Source organism: Globicephala melas, chromosome 9, assembly GCF_963455315.2.
Source record: "Globicephala melas chromosome 9, mGloMel1.2, whole genome shotgun sequence".
NCBI lineage: Eukaryota > Metazoa > Chordata > Mammalia > Artiodactyla > Delphinidae > Globicephala > Globicephala melas.
In genome coordinates, this window is record NC_083322.1 from 13,767,928 (window position 1) to 13,784,877 (window position 16,950).

General features: G+C 46.4%; 1 protein-coding gene across 1 annotated transcript in view; it reads right to left on the reverse strand.

Annotated features, from left to right (window-relative positions):
• TBXAS1 (thromboxane A synthase 1) overlaps window positions 1–16,950 on the reverse strand; it is a 151,423-nt gene that overhangs the window by 86,201 nt on the left and 48,272 nt on the right. The gene's annotated exons all lie outside the window — the stretch shown is intronic.

Consider the following 16,950-nt stretch of genomic DNA (forward strand, 5'->3'; position numbering starts at 1 on the left):
TGTGGGATCTTCCCGGACCGGGGCACGAACCCGTGTCCCCTGCATCGGCAGGCGGACTCTCAACCACTGCGCCACCAGGGAAGCCCAAGATAATTATATTTTAAAACTAAGAGGATAAAGGGATCAAAATGAAAATAAGTTTTCCTCACATTACTCAGAGTGGTAAAGCATTGATACCAGTAGATAGTGATAAATTAAGCATGTACATTTATGTAACCACTAAGAAAATTATGCTATAAAAAGTGATATACAAAAAGATGTTTTGGAATAAGTCATGATAGAATTTTTTAAAAATTTGGCCAATACATTGGCCAAAAATGAACCTCACACCTTATATAAAAAATCAACTCAAAATGGATCACAAGCTTAAATGTAAAACAAAACTTTTAGAAAAATTAGGAGAAAATCTTTGGGATCTAGGACTAGGCAAACAGTTTTTAGACTTGACACCAAAAGTGCAATCCATAAGAGACATAAATCAATAAATTGGATGTCATAAAAAAAGGCTCTTTGGGGCTTCCCTGGTGGCACAGTGGTTGAGAGTCTGCCTGCCGATGCAGGGGACACGGGTTCGTGCCCCGGTCCGGGAAGATCCCACATGCCGCGGAGCAGCTAGGCCCGTGAGCCATGGCCGCTGAGCCTGCGCGTCCGGAGCCTGTACTCCGCAACGGGAGAGGCCACGACAGTGAGAGGCCCGCATACCGCAAAAAAAAAAAAAAAAAAAAGCTCTTTGAAACCTGCTAAGAAGATGAAAAGACAGTCAACAGATTGGAATAAAATATTTGCTAACCATACATCTGACAAAGGACTCACATCTAGAATATATGAAGAACTTTCAAAACTCGACAGTTAAAAAACAAAAAATCCGGTTAAAAAATGGGCAAAAGACATGAACAAACATTTCACTGAAAAGGATACATGGATGCCAAGTAAGCACATGAAAACATGTTCAACATCATTCGGCCATTAAAGAAATGCAAATTAAAACCACAGTGAGATCTCACTATACATCTCTCAAAATGGCTAAAACTTTTTAAAAATAGCATTAAATGCTAATGAGCATGTGGAGAAACTGAATCATTCATACATTGCTGACACGAACATATAACATTACAGTCACTTTGGAAAATGGTTTCGCAGTTGCTTATAAAACTGAACACGTATTTACCATATGACCCAGCGATAGTGCTCTTGGGCATTTGTCCTAGAGGAATGAAAACTTCTGTTCTCATAAAACATGCACATGAACATTCATAGCACCTTTATTAGTAATAAACAAAAACTGAAAACAGCTCAAATGTTCTTCAGCTGGTGATGGTAAAACAAACTGTGATACATCTATACAGTGGAATACTATGTAGCAATTAAAAAAAACTCAAGCTATTGAAGCATGCAATGATTTGGATAGATCTCAAGGGAATTGTGTGTGAAAAAAGCCAGTCTAGAAAGGTTGCATATTATATGATTTCATTTATATAACATTTTTGAAATAACAAAATTATAGAGATTGGGAAGACATTAGTAGGTTCCAAAGGATAGGGGTGTGTGTGTGTGTGTGTGTGTGTGTGTGTGTGTGGTGTGTGATGGGGTGGTGTGGCTATAAAAGGTAAAACTAGAGAGCCTTGTGGCGATGGAACAGTTTTGTATCTTAGCTGTGCAGTAGCGGTTACACAAACCTACACGTGATAAAACTGCATAGAACTCTACACACACACACAGACACACACATACACAAGTGCATGTAAATCTGATAAAATCTGAATAGGTATTATGGTTTGTACCAATGTCAATTTCCTGGTTTTGATAATGTACTATAGTTATGCAAGAGGTTACCATTGGGGGGCAACTGGGTAAATGGTACACAGGATCCCTTTGTACTTTCTTTGCAACTTCCTGTAAATCTATAATTATCTCAAAATTTTTAAATGGTTATTTTTTTAAGATTGATTTATTATTTATTTATTTTATTTATTTTTGGCTGCGTCGGGTCTTAGTTGCGGCACACAGTATCTTTCATTGTAGCGCACGGGCTTCTCTCTAGTTGTGGCGTGTGGGTCTTCTCTAATTGTGGCGTGTGGGTCTTCTCTAGTTGGGGCACACAGGCTCCAGGGCACGGGGCTCTGTGGTTTGTGGCACGTGGGCTCTCTCGTTGAGGTGTGCGGGCTCAGTAGTTGTGGCGTACAGGCTTATTTGCCCTGCAGCACGTGGGATCTTAGTTCCCTGACCAGGGATCCAACCTGCGTCCCCTGCATTGTAAAGCGTATTCTTTACCACTGGACCACCAGGGAAGCCCCCCAAATTTAAAATGTATAAAAGTCACCTGGGAGCTTACTAAACTATAGAGTCACAGCTCTGTTCCTCACTGGAGCAGATATAGTAGGCCTGGGAGGGGCCTAGGAATCTGCATTTTAACAGGCTCTCCAGATTCTGATGCAAGATGACTACTCCCACATTTCAAGAAACACTGTCCTAGGGCAGTTGTTTTCAGCCTCAGCGACTGATCAAAAACACCTGCCAAGCATTCAGAAAATAATGATGTCTGGACCTAGCCAGACCTACCTGACCAGAATCTCTGGGGTGGGACCGAGTCCCCTCTAAATTTAATAAGCTCTCCAGGAGATTCTGATTGATTGACAGTAACCAGACTGGGGGACCCACAAACCCCATGTTAAAAACCCTGCTTTATATTTAACTCAAATTCACACCCATTCTCATTTCCTTAAATTCTTAGATCTAAAAGGAAACATTTACATTGGGATGCACACATACTTTGGTAATATATTTGTATTGATTTAGTTATTACCAAGAAAATTTTTTTTGTTTTTCAAAAAGAACAAAATAATACTTCTACATTCAAATGAAAGTTGTCCTTCCAAGTAGGCACCTTGGGAGTCTTTGTGTTTTTTTCTAGTAATATTGCTAATGCTAAAAACAGTTTTGTCACAATTTCTTTAGAATTGCTTCAGAGCTGGTTTATGAACCTCCTGAGAAAACTGGCCCCATTTTACATGTAAATTGTGTCATCTTGTGAATTTATATTTACACAAATACTCTTCTGCAATTTGAGGAGCTCCTGGAAAGATCTTGAACAGAGAAACATGTAAATGAAGTTTGTTTTTCCTTTTGGGTGCCTGGACGGCTCCACTGTTTTTGTCTGCCCAGCCCTCCTTGAAGAAGCACCCTCTCCCATTCCATGCAGTGCTGGAGGAGCTGTCGATGATAGCACCCTGTCCCTCTGGTCACAAGGATGGACTCAACATCCAGGCATGGCCGATCATGGTATCTCATCTCCTTGGCAACGGTGACTGGTCCACAGGGTGGACACACATGACTGGGTCAGGGCCAGTCAGAATCCTTCACTGGATGTATATACATGGAAACTACATGAGGAAAGCTCTGTTTTTTCTCCTAGAGATGCTAAACTGGGAATATATGAATCCAGAGCTGTTGGTGGCCATCTTTTACCACATGGTGAGAACTGCCTGCAGAAAGCTCTAACAGGGACAAGCAAAAATTTAAGACAAACATGGAGAATGTCAAGGACGTACAAATTCCAGGTCAAGGTCTGCTTCCTGTAGTCTTCCTTGCATCCTCCAAGCTTAAGTTAGCTTGTGCTTTTAAGTTTGTTTGAGCTGAGTTTCTATCATTTGTAATGCAGAAGTCCTAACTAATACGGTGCCCCTTTTCCTTCTCAACCTTCTGGAATACCTATGCCACTCTGCCTCTCAAAACGTTACTTCCCCACGAGGGTCTGATCTCAGTTTCATACACTGGTGTGAATGTATGGCCGCGTCTTACTGCCTCCTGAGGTGGGTTGGGATACTGCAAAGGCACATGGGCTAGGGCCTGGGAGTCAGGATCCAGGATCATCCAGCTCTGGTACTCAGTCAGACAACCGTCGTCGGCAGACTCTGGAAATGCCCTGCGTTTCAGCTTCCTCGCCTCTGAAATATGGGAGTAGACCTAGGCAATCTCCGCAGTTTGCTCTATCTTTAAATCCTCTAATTCTTATGAATTAAAAAGGACACTGAATTATGGTCTTTGAATTTTAAGTCTACTCTCTATAGGGCGTGAAAGAACATCCTGTATCAGTGAAGTATTTGAATGGCTTGAGGACCCTTCTCAGAACCTTTGGGGAAACCACGATCGTTAGTGTTTATTGAGTGCTTACTACCTACCAGGCCTTGTTCTAAGTGTCCTGGCCTGTAGGATCTCATTTAATCCTCATAGAAAATGGATGGGGTAGTTATCATACCCACGTATCAGAATAAGAAGCTGAGAATTAGAGACATTAAGAAGTTGCCCAAGACAGGAATTTGATCCCAGTCTGACGGCTGCCAAAGCTTGGGCCCCTGGCCGCGACCTTGCCACCCATCTGCACCAGAGACACGCTTCCCCGGGCCAGCCTCAGTGGAACAGCCCCAGTGCTGAGGAGGTGTGCAAGCAGCCAGGCTTCCAGCTGCGTAGACTGTGTCTTTTAAAGGTGGAAATTCAGAGCAGCTTCTGGTTTAAATAACCCCAGCCCAATGGTGAAGGTAACTTCTTGTTCCCGCTAATTTAAATGTATGTATAGTCACTTTGGGGGGCAAAAAGTTCTTAGCCAGTTATGCATTGATACTTATGTAGGTACATAAGCATGTCCTTACTCAACTCTGAAGCACCTGGTGGAAGAGAAGATTTAGGCAAATCAGTGAAGTATTGTGCAGACAAAAACAACTCTTGTTTGACTTGTTTAATTAGCCGTTTTCTTTTTTTTTTTTTTAACTGGCCAGTCAGTTTGACCAAACTAGTTCACAGCTGCCTTCTGGGACTCGAGGTTGGTGCACTGCTGCCCTTAGTCTGTGCGCTGCCTGGCCCTGTTCCGGAAGGCCTGCCCCCATCAGGGGTGGCCGAGCTCTAAAGACTGGGGATCAGGAGGTACCTATAGGCACCAGCACGAAAGGATGTCCAAGTCACACAGCTGAATGGAAAAGCACATTGTGAAACAGTACATACAGTTGTGGAAATAAATAATAGCCTATCTGACAGTTCATTCAACAAGCGTTTATTGAGCACATACTCTGTGTCAGGCAATAGGCTCAGGTGATATCTCTGGAAGAACTCTAGAGTAAGATATATTAGCTAACTGTGCGTATATCTGGATCAGGAAATCGTGGCGGACTTCTACTTTTCACGTGCATCTCTTTAATGTTCCAGTGGTTTACAATGAGTGCTTTTGTGATAAGAAAAGGAAAGAAAAAAGACTTTTGTCATTGGATCGGCCCCACTGAGTCTTTCAGGAGTCGAGGTGGGTGTTGGCAGTGGTGCAGCTGCCAGGACTTGGGTTCAAGGCCCTGCCCTGTGATTTAACAGCTGTGTCACCTTGAGCGAACCACAACCTTCCTGAGCCAATTTCCTTGACGAAAGAGGCTGTTATGAGGGTCAGGTGAGAAACATGAGAATGCACTGTCCACAGTAGAGTTTTAGGCAAATGCCGGTCATGAGGTCATGATAACCTCCCCGTGAGGAGTGAAGGCCCCTGTTCCCGGGGAGGGGGGCTGTACCCGGCTGGTGCCACTTTGTAGGGGATGAAGAAGCTGGGTGAGAAATGCCCCTAGGAGATCGGGTGACATGCCACTCCTTTCCCTCGCTTTAGCAGAAGCAATCTGAATGTGCTTCCAGAGACTTCTGCTTTCCAGGTCGGGGCTGAAGGATTGATGAGGGTCTCTAGCAACTCTGACAGCTGCTACACAGCGAGCAACTGACGAATCCTTGCCTCGGTGACAGGGCTGTGTCCCAGCAGGTGGAGGATGCTAATAGGGTAACTGCTGTCCTGCCCTTAAGCCTGACCTCTGGCTTGGACTGTAGACACAGAAGTGGTGGGCAGCTCAGCGGGGAAGGGTGAGCGTTGACTGCTGGAGATCACGTGGTGAGCGTCAGAGACTCTCAACCTCCAAAACGTTCAGAGGGAGCTAAGCAGGCGTTCAGTGCTGGGAGCGCCGGGCGTCTGGCTTTCACAGGAGTGCGCCCTCGGCTGGGCGGCACTCAGTGCTGCCGCGAGAGCACGGTCCCCGCAGTCCTGCGGGTCTGTCCCTGCCCGGCTCGGTGGAGCACACTGCCCTTTCTCATTAGCCACCTGATCTGTCATTAGACCAAGGCAGTCTTGAGTTAGCCAAGAGGCGGAGCCCATTCAAGCTGCCAGGGACACTTTTCTAGAGGAGCCAATGACAGTCATAGGTGTGCATTTCCTGCCCAGGGAAGCCTCAGGGCGCTCATGCCTGGGGACTGACCCTGACCTCACAGAGCCCTGCAGAGCCTGATGGACTGAGTCAGCCCTTCGCCCCTCTGCGGTACCCGGGGCCTGGTCGGCTCCCTTTTCCTGCCCTCAGATACTGGTGGAGTCTCTGGTCCTTCACTTCCTGGATGGACTTTCTCAGATTTATGCCTCCATCACTCTGGCTGGTTTTCCTGACCTGCTGCTTGTCTACACGTGGGCCCTGACTCAGTTACAGAGGGCTTTGCAAAATGCGAGTCTGATTGCATCACTTCTTACTTCACACCCTTCCGTGGTTTGTCTCCATCAAGGCCTCTGGGAGTCTTTAGCACGTTGTATCACTGCAACGTCCTTCACAACCCAGCCCCCGCCTTGCTTTTTGGCCTCATCCCTCCCTATTTCCCACCACCCCAAAGCCGGTACTGATGACCAACCTGATTTACTGAAACTCTCCATCACCTCCCCCATGCATGGGGGCCTTGGCACATGCTGTTCCCCTGCCTCCCTGGAACAGCCCTCCTTCTTTTTATCTTGCCAGGTTAACTCCTACTGCAACAGCGAGAGGCCCGCGTACCAAAAAAAAGAAAAAAGTCCAACTTCTTGACTGTAACAAGGAGCTCTGCAGAACCTCTCTCCCTGTCCCACTCCTCTTCCACCAAGGTTTCCAAACCGTCTCAATTCATGGTACCCTTAGTGACTCAGTAACTTTTCATGCCCTCTGCAAGGCCCAAAGAAGTACCCAACAGTCTCATTTTTAAGCAGTTATGCCCAAACAACTTAATAAATATTCATGTTGTAACAACGTAGTAGACATTTGAAAAAAGAATGCGCATACATTGAAAGTAGTTCTCACCATGACCAACAGATGTCGCTGTGTTCCCCGTGATATCCCAGGAAGCCCCTGTGAATTCCCTATGGCACCTTTGGGGGCCTTAGTGCACAGTTTGGGAACTACAGCCATACAGTGTTGCTGTGAAACAGTTATTTGTGGTTCCCCACACTTGCACTATTTCTCTATGGTTCCATTTGAAGTCCTGGTCTCCATCTTGTCTGGAAAACCTTTCTGACAGTCGGGTCACCTGTCCCTTCTTCTGCGGACTCTTCTCAGACCCTTTGCTTCCCGCAGTTCCCATAGTACCTTGTCCATTCCTCTATTGATTTGCATCTCAGTGTTTTATTTCTTAACAGGCTCCTTACTACTCTGTGAGTTCTTTGAGGACAAAGCAGTGTCTTATTTTTCCTTTCATCCCCAAGAAGCTGGCAGAGTGCCTCGTACCAATGAGTAAATGGGAAGATGATTCTGTGACTGCCTTTCTAGTTCTGAGAAATCACTTCTTGTCCTCCTGGTTTCCCAATTCCTGCCACTGGCAGATCTGAAGCCAGACTTGAACCTTGTGTCTCTTTGCTCATCTTTATCTTGCATTCCCAAAGTCACTGGTCTCTGTCCCTTCTGAAACGTGTGGGCCACTCTCTCTCCTTCTCTTCTACCAACTGACAGGGGCATCACCTGCATGTCTGCCCTACTGGCTTCTTCACCTGGGCGCCTACCTTGGTGGCTGTCTTAGGTCTGCCTATGCATGGAGTCACCGTTGGGAGCTGGGCCCCCATTGCAACCCAAGGGCTCTGCCAAAGATCTTGTTTGAACCAAAGTTTCCATGACGTGGTGGGCCGAGTTGTGCTACTCAGATCCCACTCCCGCAGAGACTGTGGTCGGCAGAGAGCCTCCAGCTTCCCTCCAGGGTCACCTAACGGCAACCGGTCGATCCATCTGTGTCTCCATTTCCAGCTGTCAACTTCCCCGCCTCCCACCATTCCCACCCCAAAGTCCTTCTCCAACTGTTCTTACTGGGTAGACCGTTCTTCTCTCTTCCTCTTCATCTCCCCGTTATTCAAGTCTGTGCTCGACTACTTCCTCCTCCTGGAAGGCTTCTCTGCCTTCACTGGCCCATGATTCTGCCCAATTTGTGGCTTCAGGTTGTCTGCTCGACATGGCATATTCAGTCACTCGTTACCTGGCATTCTTGAGCAACGTGGACCAGGTCTGTGTTTTTCTTCTAGATTAGATGCCAGATTTCTTCAGGAAAAGAGACATGAGTGATACTTTTGGGGAAAGGGAGGGGCGGTATCTCCCACCACCATCAGCTCAGTGTCATACACACAGCGGAGGTCAAAATAGCTGTTGAGTGGACGATGTCTGGTGTGAGGCCCGCAGCGAGTTCTCCCAGATGTGGGGGAACTGTCTCGTCTGTCTTTGTGCCATTGGAAGACATAGACACAGACTGACGTGAGTGTGGGAGAGGTCATAAAGAGGGGGAGGAGTGCACAGCCCTCCCAGGAGGAGTGGGGACCTGATGGTAGAACGAGCTTTGCATTTGGAGTTAGAACTGGGTGACTTGGGGCAAGTCCCTTGAGTCTCGGGGTCACAGTCTCTACACCTGGTGGACTTCTGAGGTGTTGGGTAGGAAATAGGTCTCAGCGCTCTTCTTTAAGGACCTTCTAGGCTACTGCTGGGGGTGTGCTTGCTTGGTCCCTGGGTGGGTTTCTAAGCAGTGAGAACAGGGGATTAATGAGGACTTGGGTCTGAGTTCACATAAGCCGGCCTGGAGGAGCTTTTTCATCCACAAGACGAAGGGCCCTTCTAGCCCTGCCATGGCCACCTCAAGCTCCAGGCAAGCTCTCTCCCAAACAGAGCTATGGCTAAACGAGGGAACTGGGCAGCAAGGGGGAAAATTATCTGAGACGAACCTATAATGATAAACCTCTCTACTCTATTGGATATACCTGCCCATTTAATTTATTCAGTTAATAAAACTTATTCCCCAGAGGGGGACAGGCAGAGGTAAGCTACAAACCAATCTGCCTGCATGACTATGGATATATATGTATATCTCATAACAATAAAAAAAGAGTAATTAAGAGATGTATTGAAGTGTATTGTATAGAAATCCTGAAGGACACTGACGATTCCAGTTCAAGTTACTGTCCTTGGCGCAAATGGAATTCAATAGGGAACAGATAAATAAAAAGAAAGAAAACACAAATTCAGAACAGATGTTAGGCAAGCAATTTTTTTCACAGTAAGAATCATAAACATGAAGAACTTTGCCTATAAGGCAAAATTGTTCATGCAAACAGCATCAAGCTACTAAATAAATAGTCAGATGGCACTGCAGGGACGGAGAAACATTAAAATAGTCATTTGGCTGTCCCAGAATATTTGTGCCCACACGGTTATGCCCAGGCATGTAGCTTCTCAGGCATCAGAGAGAGCTCTGTGTGTGTGTATACGTGTGCGTGTGTGTGTCCTATCACATAGAATATGTGCAGGACATATATTTGTGTGAGAGTACGTAGCAAAATCTCCCCTCCCCCAATGATATGTGGACTCAGTATGAACTGAGGGGCTTGGCAAAAGCTAGAATCAGTTCTGAAAAGACACTGTGACCAGGAACCCCAGGCCGTCAGAGGAATGTGCTGTCCTGGGCTAGGTATAATTAGAAAGCCCAGATGTGGAACTCTCGAGAATGGAGAATTTAATGGCCAAAGAATTTTAGACGCAGTTGGAGAGAAACAAGAGGCGGGGGGATAATTAAAGCACAGATCATAGTATTTTAGAAATAGAAGGAAGCTTCAAGATGATCATTCTAGCCCAATGCCCCCATTTCATAGCTAGGAAAATAGAGATCCAAAGAGGTGAGATGCCTGGGTGGGCAGTGCCTGGACACAGGCCATCTGCCTAGAGTAGCCCCACAGCCAGGAGGAGGCATGAAAGGCCAGAGAAATGCCTCCCCAATTTTTCTGAGTACCCACGTACAGGAACTGGGCAAGTTCACCCCAGAGCTGGCTAGGGATGGGCTCCTGCTGTGAGCTCTGCCCCGGGATGGCAGGTGGCTGCAAGAGGGCCTTTCAGAGCCCGCCCTGGTGGGCTGAGGCATCATGGCCAGGATCCCTGCTCCCTGGGCGGGCTGTGCTCATGGAGAGCACTGATAGTTCCTTTAGTCTCACATGAGACCTGGGAGGTAGGCAGGCGCTCAGGTATTTTTAAAGGCGAAGATGGTGGTTAAGTCACTCGTTCTAGTCCCACAGCTGGGAAGAGCTGAGCTCAGACCAGACCCAGCTCTGCCTCCGAATCCAGTGCTCTTTCTGGCACCCTAGGCAGACCCCTAAGAGTTAGGCTAGAGGAGAGGGTGGCCCCTGGGGAGGGATACCAATGGTCTGAGTGAGTGCGGCCCAGCCAGTGCGTCATAAGAGCCTGCCCTTCACCTTACCCTGTATATCCAAGATGGCCTGACATGGTAGTAAGTCAATTTTGTACTGTTATGGGCTAACTCCTGGATTGATGGAGCGTAGGTCACTGATGGGGAGAGATTACAGACTCTTCTACCCAAAGCCTTGATTTTAGGACAAGAGACTTCCCCCAAGTCCTTTCGTTATGTCCCAGAGAAATAATACAAATGACCAAAATCAGCAACATAACTAGACCTTCCTGTTTGAGGTTTTCTTGGGGACAAATTTGTTCTGAAAGGCTTGTGCTCAGAGGAGATTCCTTTGGTTATTCAGCAGATAGTTCCTGAGCACTTTTTGCGTGTCAGACTCTGTTCTAGGCCCTGGGAATATCCCAGCAAATAAGAGACAGAGTACCTGTCCTCATGGAGTTTGTGCTCTAGCAGGACAGCAGTACAGTAGACAGTACGTGACGTGTTGTTAGGGCTGGAGTCCAAAAGCAGGAGTTCGGGGAGTGTCCAAGGAACAACAATAAGGGACAGTGGGACAGAAAAAGGCTTTGGATTAACAAGGAGAACCCACATAGCCCCGTGCTCGCCTCTTACTGATCACGTGTCATTCTCGTCTTAAAGGCACTGATGTTTCTATATAAACTGAAGCTCATGCAGTCAGCCCAGGTAAACTCGAAAGGTTGTTGGGATGGTAGTGAAAGGACAAGACCCAGACAGAGCACTGGAAACCTGCTATGGAGTAATAATTTACTACGTAAGTGGCCCCAGGGAACAAAGATATCTCTCTCTTACCGTCATAAAAGCAGGACACACAGCACGCACGGGGCCAGAAAGGGCCCAGAAAAGGATGTCCACTGCGGCGTTGTTTGCTGGACGCCACTGGGTGTCCCCCCCCGCTGGGAAACTGGGTGGGTAAGCCCGGTGGAGAATTGCTGCAGTGATAGGCGGTAGCCAGAGGCAACAGACTCCATGGGAGCACAACATCGTGATGGAGATTCAAAGCATAGCACTAAGTGAAAAAAACTAAAGGATAGAACGAGCTATGTGACACTACCATTGGTGTAAGCTAAAGAAAACATACATGAGACCATATTACCCAGTTTGCAAGAATTTGCACCAAAAAAATACACATTAAGCACAATGGAACAATGGAATGGTTGTGTTCTGGGGATAGAAGGGGAGAGGAAAAGGTGTGGGGCTAAAAGGGAATCAATAAACACGCAGAACATGTGGCAGTGTGTCCCCAGTTCTCCACAGCGCCACAGAATAAACACACATACACCCACACAACCTTGAAAGGGAGGTGATTAATAATTACTGGTGGCAACACTGATAATTTACGATGGTGAAGTAAACTCTTCTTATCGATGCCTGTTTTCAATGTGGAATTCTTTAGGAGTAAAATGCTACCGCTTATTAGATCAGTGTTTTCTCTCAATGCCCGTTCTCCATATTCTAGTCTAGTCCCAAGAGATATTCCAGCAAGCAAAAAAAAAAAAAAAAACGTCTGTGGTCAAATAAACACACTACATACTAAATTTCTCACTTGGAGATTTTCCATGCACATTATTATGTGAACAGTTCTGAGAAGTCCTGCAATAAAGAGACCTGTGTTCCTTTGACTAGCCCAGTGTTTCCAGCAATTGGCCAAGGGGAACTCCTCACTTTATTTCCACGGAACAATTATTATTCTCAATGGAAATGGTCCAAAGAACACACTGTGGGAAATGCCACTGAAGGATGAGAGGCGGAAGATTCCAGATTCCAAGCGTGGGCTGGGACTCACCCCCTCCCCACTCCTTCCCAGTGTGGCCAGGTAATCCTTCGAGTGCTTTGTTCCCAAGCCAACTTGGACCCAATGTCGCAGTTGTAGCTACAACTTATGGTGGCAAGGATGGAGCTGTCTCTCCCTCTGCCATGTTCCATCTCCTCATGATGGTGGGAATGACCGTTTTGTCTCTAGAATTCAAAGCCAACCTCAGTGACTAACGTTGACTAGTCGTCTTTATCCTTATCATCAGTGAGTAGTTCAATTCTGCTGTACAGCACATTTCCTTTATAAAAGTCTCCCTCTCTTTTCCTTCTGTTTCTGATGATCCAAATCACTGTCATCACTCACCTGGGCTGTTAGAGTGGTTGCTTGTTCGTCTTTTATAGATTCCATCCTCCCCCTTCATCCCTCACCTTGCCCTTCTCTATTCTGTGCATCTGCACAATAACCCACTTCCTTAGCACCATTCCTTAGGTCCATCTCCTCTCCTGCCACTGCAGAGAGGTTGTCCTCACACTTTCCTAGCATATTGTCAGCCTCTATAGTCTCCCTTTCAATATTTCAGCCAAAACTCCTAAACTTTTTCTCAAGCCTATGTGCCTGGGTCCACGGGCCACCTGCCAGCTCTCCTTTACCTGGATAGCATGGAATTAGCTAGCCTCTCAGTGAGAGCGCATGCTGTGTCCTGGGGGGACCGGGGGGATTCAGTATGTCTCCTCCAGCAAAGGGCCACAAAGCTGGAACACAGGCCTTGAAAACGGTGAAAAGACTGAGTGAAAGAAACACAGAGAGGGAAAACTCATAAGCCACAAATGACAAGGACATGATCTTGACAAATTACTTTAGGTAGGAAGCCCGGAGATTGAAGGGCTGGTGCCAGGGAGAGAAGTGTGGGCCCAGTGAACAAGAAAGAGTCCCAGACAGAGAAGGCTAAATTTATATGAGACACAAAGGCCACCGTGACCTGGTGGGAAAGAGGAAACTTGGAGGGGGCTGAAAGCAGAATCGAAAAGCAAACACATAAATTGTAAAGGGCCTGGCAGAGAGGAGTGAGATAAGGCGAGAAAGGGCTCTGGGTAAGGACTACTGGGAATTTATTAAAACGAACTGAATTTATGGTGCAGTACAAGCATTTGTTGATAACAGGGCTAGTCTGGTAAAGAATGTGCTCACTGGCTTGTAGTCAACAGGAAGTTGGGGCCAGATCACGGGGGCCTTGCATTCTGATCAGAAACGTGTCACTCACACTGACCAGTTAGGTTCCCGAGCACAGGGAGAAGTTTATATTTCTTCTAGAGTTCACTTGTGAGGTTTGAAGGCAAGAAGTAATGGCCACTCAGTCACTGTCAAAAGGAACAACAAAGCATTGCAACTCCAAATGCAGTTGCTACAGAAAACAGTATGGCAGTTCCTCAAACAATTAAACATTGAATTAACATATGATCCAGCAATTCCACTTCTGGATATATTCAACAGATCTAAAAAAAAAAAAAACGGAAAGGGAGGTATTGAAGAGAGATTTGTACACTGGTGCTCATAGCAGCGTTGTTCACAATAGCCAAAAGGTGGAAGCAACCCAAGTGTCCATCGACAGATTAATGGACAAACAAAATGTGGTATATACGTACAATAGAATATTATACAACCCTAGAAGGGAAGAAAATTCTGATTCATGCTCCATGGATGAGCCCTGAGGACATCATGCCGAGTGAAATGAGCCAGTCGCAAATGGGCAAATACTGTACAATTCCACCAATATGAGGTACCTAGACTAGTCAAATTCACAGAGACGGAAAGTAGAATGGTAGTTGCCCGGGGCTAGGGAAAGGGGGGAATGGGGAGTTATTGTTTAATGGGTATAGAGTTTCCATTTTTCAAGATGAAAAGAGCTCTGGAGCTGAATGTTGGTCATGGTTGCACAACAATGTGAACGTACTTCACGCCACTGAACTATACGTTGAAAAATGTCTAGGATGGGGCTTCCCTGGTGGCGCAGTGGTTGAGAGTCCACCTGCCGATGCAGGGGACACGGGTTCGTGCCCTGGTCCAGGAAGATCCCACATGCCGCAGAGCGGCTAGGCCCATAAGCCATGGCCGCTGAGCCAGCATGTCCGGAGCCTGTGCTCCGCAACAAGAGAGGCCACGACAGTGAGAGGCCCACATAACGCAAAAAAAAAAAAAAAAAAAAATGTCTAGGATGAGCAATGTTATGTCGTTTGTACTTTAACACAAGAAAACAAAGTCCTCCAGCCAAAAGTTCTTCATGCCATCCTCAACATCTGGAGGTGGCTAGGAAGCAGAGGACCCATCCATCCCACGGCCGTGGGTCATAGAGTGCCTCTTGCTGACCATGTTGTAGAAGCACGAAACCCCATTCCGATTACTGAGATGCAGTCTTTATTCCGTGGGTGTCAGTTGTGAGTGCTCAGGCCCTGAAGCCTGGTACTCGTTAACAAGTATGGACTGGAGGAGGGAGGAACTCAGGATTCTAAGCATCCGTTCAGGGTTGGAGATAAAGCATTACAGTGGGCCCCCAGCCTAAGGAGGATAAAGAGCTGAGGCTTCTTGCTCGTGGGGTGGTCTGGAGAACCCAAACTCTAGCAGAGAAGTCTAAGATTTGGGGGAATCAGTTAAGAATCTTCGGGCTGGAGTCTTTCGGAAGGATCCAGGGGCCATGTCCATCATAAGAAACACCCTGTGGTCTGGCAGTGAGATGGAGAGGAGAACCTGAAGAGTTACAGACAACTTTCAAAGGCAAATGGAAAGTCCACTGAAGAACTGCCTCTCTGGTGGGTCATATGCCCCAGGTACTGCGTTAGCAATGGAGAAGATAGAGGGGGACAAACTAGGGAGGGCTTGGATTCCCTTCCCCTGGGGGTCCAGTTGTGAAGGGCAGTAGTTTCGATTAATACCTGGATGCCCACTTCCCCCGTAGTCTGAGTAGTATCAGTAGGTGCCAGTGGGTGTTGTAACACAACAGACCACACTTCCCATGTCCACCTACCATGCGGGGACAGGCCATCCACCAGCCGTGCACTCAGGGCAAAGGTTAGTAAGTTCTGCTTTAAGCAGAGGCAAAAATAGAATCATCTGCTAACAGTGCCTCCTTAGTGGTTAATGTGGGGAGCCTGGGGAATATGTCAGAGAGTCAAGCCTTTTAAAACAGGCCAATAAACTGAGAGCCTCACCCAGAATGGAAAAGTTGATATAGTGGGTTGCAAAATTCTTGCAGCTTGTGGGCGAGATGGGGGAGAGGTTGTTAGGGGCATGGTCTTGAGATGCGAAAATTAATCAAGGCACTTATTTTTTTTTAATTTATTTTATCTTATTTATTTTTGGCTGCGTTGGGTCTTTGTTGCTACACATGGGCTTTCTCCAGCCGCAGCGAGTGGGGGCCACTCCCCACTGTGGTGCTCGGGCCTCTCATTGCGGTGGCCTCTCCCGTTGCGAAGCACGGGCTCCAGGCGCGCGGGCTTCAGTAGTTGTGGCCCGCAAGCTCAGTAGTTGTGGCTCACGGGCTCTAGAGCGCAGGCTCAGTAGTTGTGGCGCACGAGCCTAGATGCTCCACGACATGTGGGATCCTCCCAGACCGGGGCTCGAACCCGTGTCCCCTACATCGGCAGGCGGATCCCCAACCACTGCGCCACCAGGGAAGCCCCCAAGGCACTTATTTGAGTAGTTAGATTTCTATGATCTGCCCCAGGTATGTAGGCATCATAAAACTTGGCAGTGCCTTGCTGGGAATTACTGCATGTGCACAGCTGCAGAAATGTTACACATAAGACTGACCAGGAAGAATTGGAAAGCATAGTAAACAACCCAAACTCTGAAAGATTTAAGGGTCCTGAGGAAGAACGGAGAACATGTTCCATTTTAAAGATAAACTTTGATTACTCACACTTCAGTAGAATTTCAAATGTTTGTGTGATGGTGTATGACTTTTTTTTTTGTTTCAAAGTTTACACTGTGTATCTAAAGTGATTTAGTTTATACATGTATTGCTGTCGCCTTTTGCCCTACGTGAGGAACACAATTTAAAACTTTTTTAATAATTCAAGGGTTCTGAGAATTTGTTTGGGAAAAGTTTTTCTGCTCACAAAATAGTGATCAAAGAGGAACTTTAAGCTTCATGGGAATTGGGAATTTGTTGCTTCTTTGAATTTAGCAAAGATTTTCTTTTAATTACGAAATCAAAGATGGTTCGTCATTCGTCTTTTTGAATAGAATGGGAAAGCTGTTTGCATTCTCAGTTAATTAGGGTTAAGAGCCATAAGAATTGGGTAAATGTGTGCAATTTTTGAGATTATCTATGCAAAAGAGTTCTTGACAGAAGATATATGCGTAGTGCCATTTGTTCTCTGGACCTACTTCCAGATGGGAGAACGCCTTGGCAAATGCCACAGTGATTCATGACTATGTTACATAACTCTATTTTGCATTCTGGGTTGAACAACTTGGATCTGTTGCAGGTACAATACAATTAAATATGAAATTCATTATTCGAAAATATTAACTAGAGACAGCTTTTACGCAATTGTAATTTGAGATGTTCTATTGTTTGGGAACACATCTGTGCAGGGCTGTCATTTGGGGGCATAAAGAGGTTGTTGATACCAGATCTGATTGTCCCTGATGGAGCATGAACCCCCTTCCACTTTGAACCTGATATACTGGTGGATTTTGGAAACACA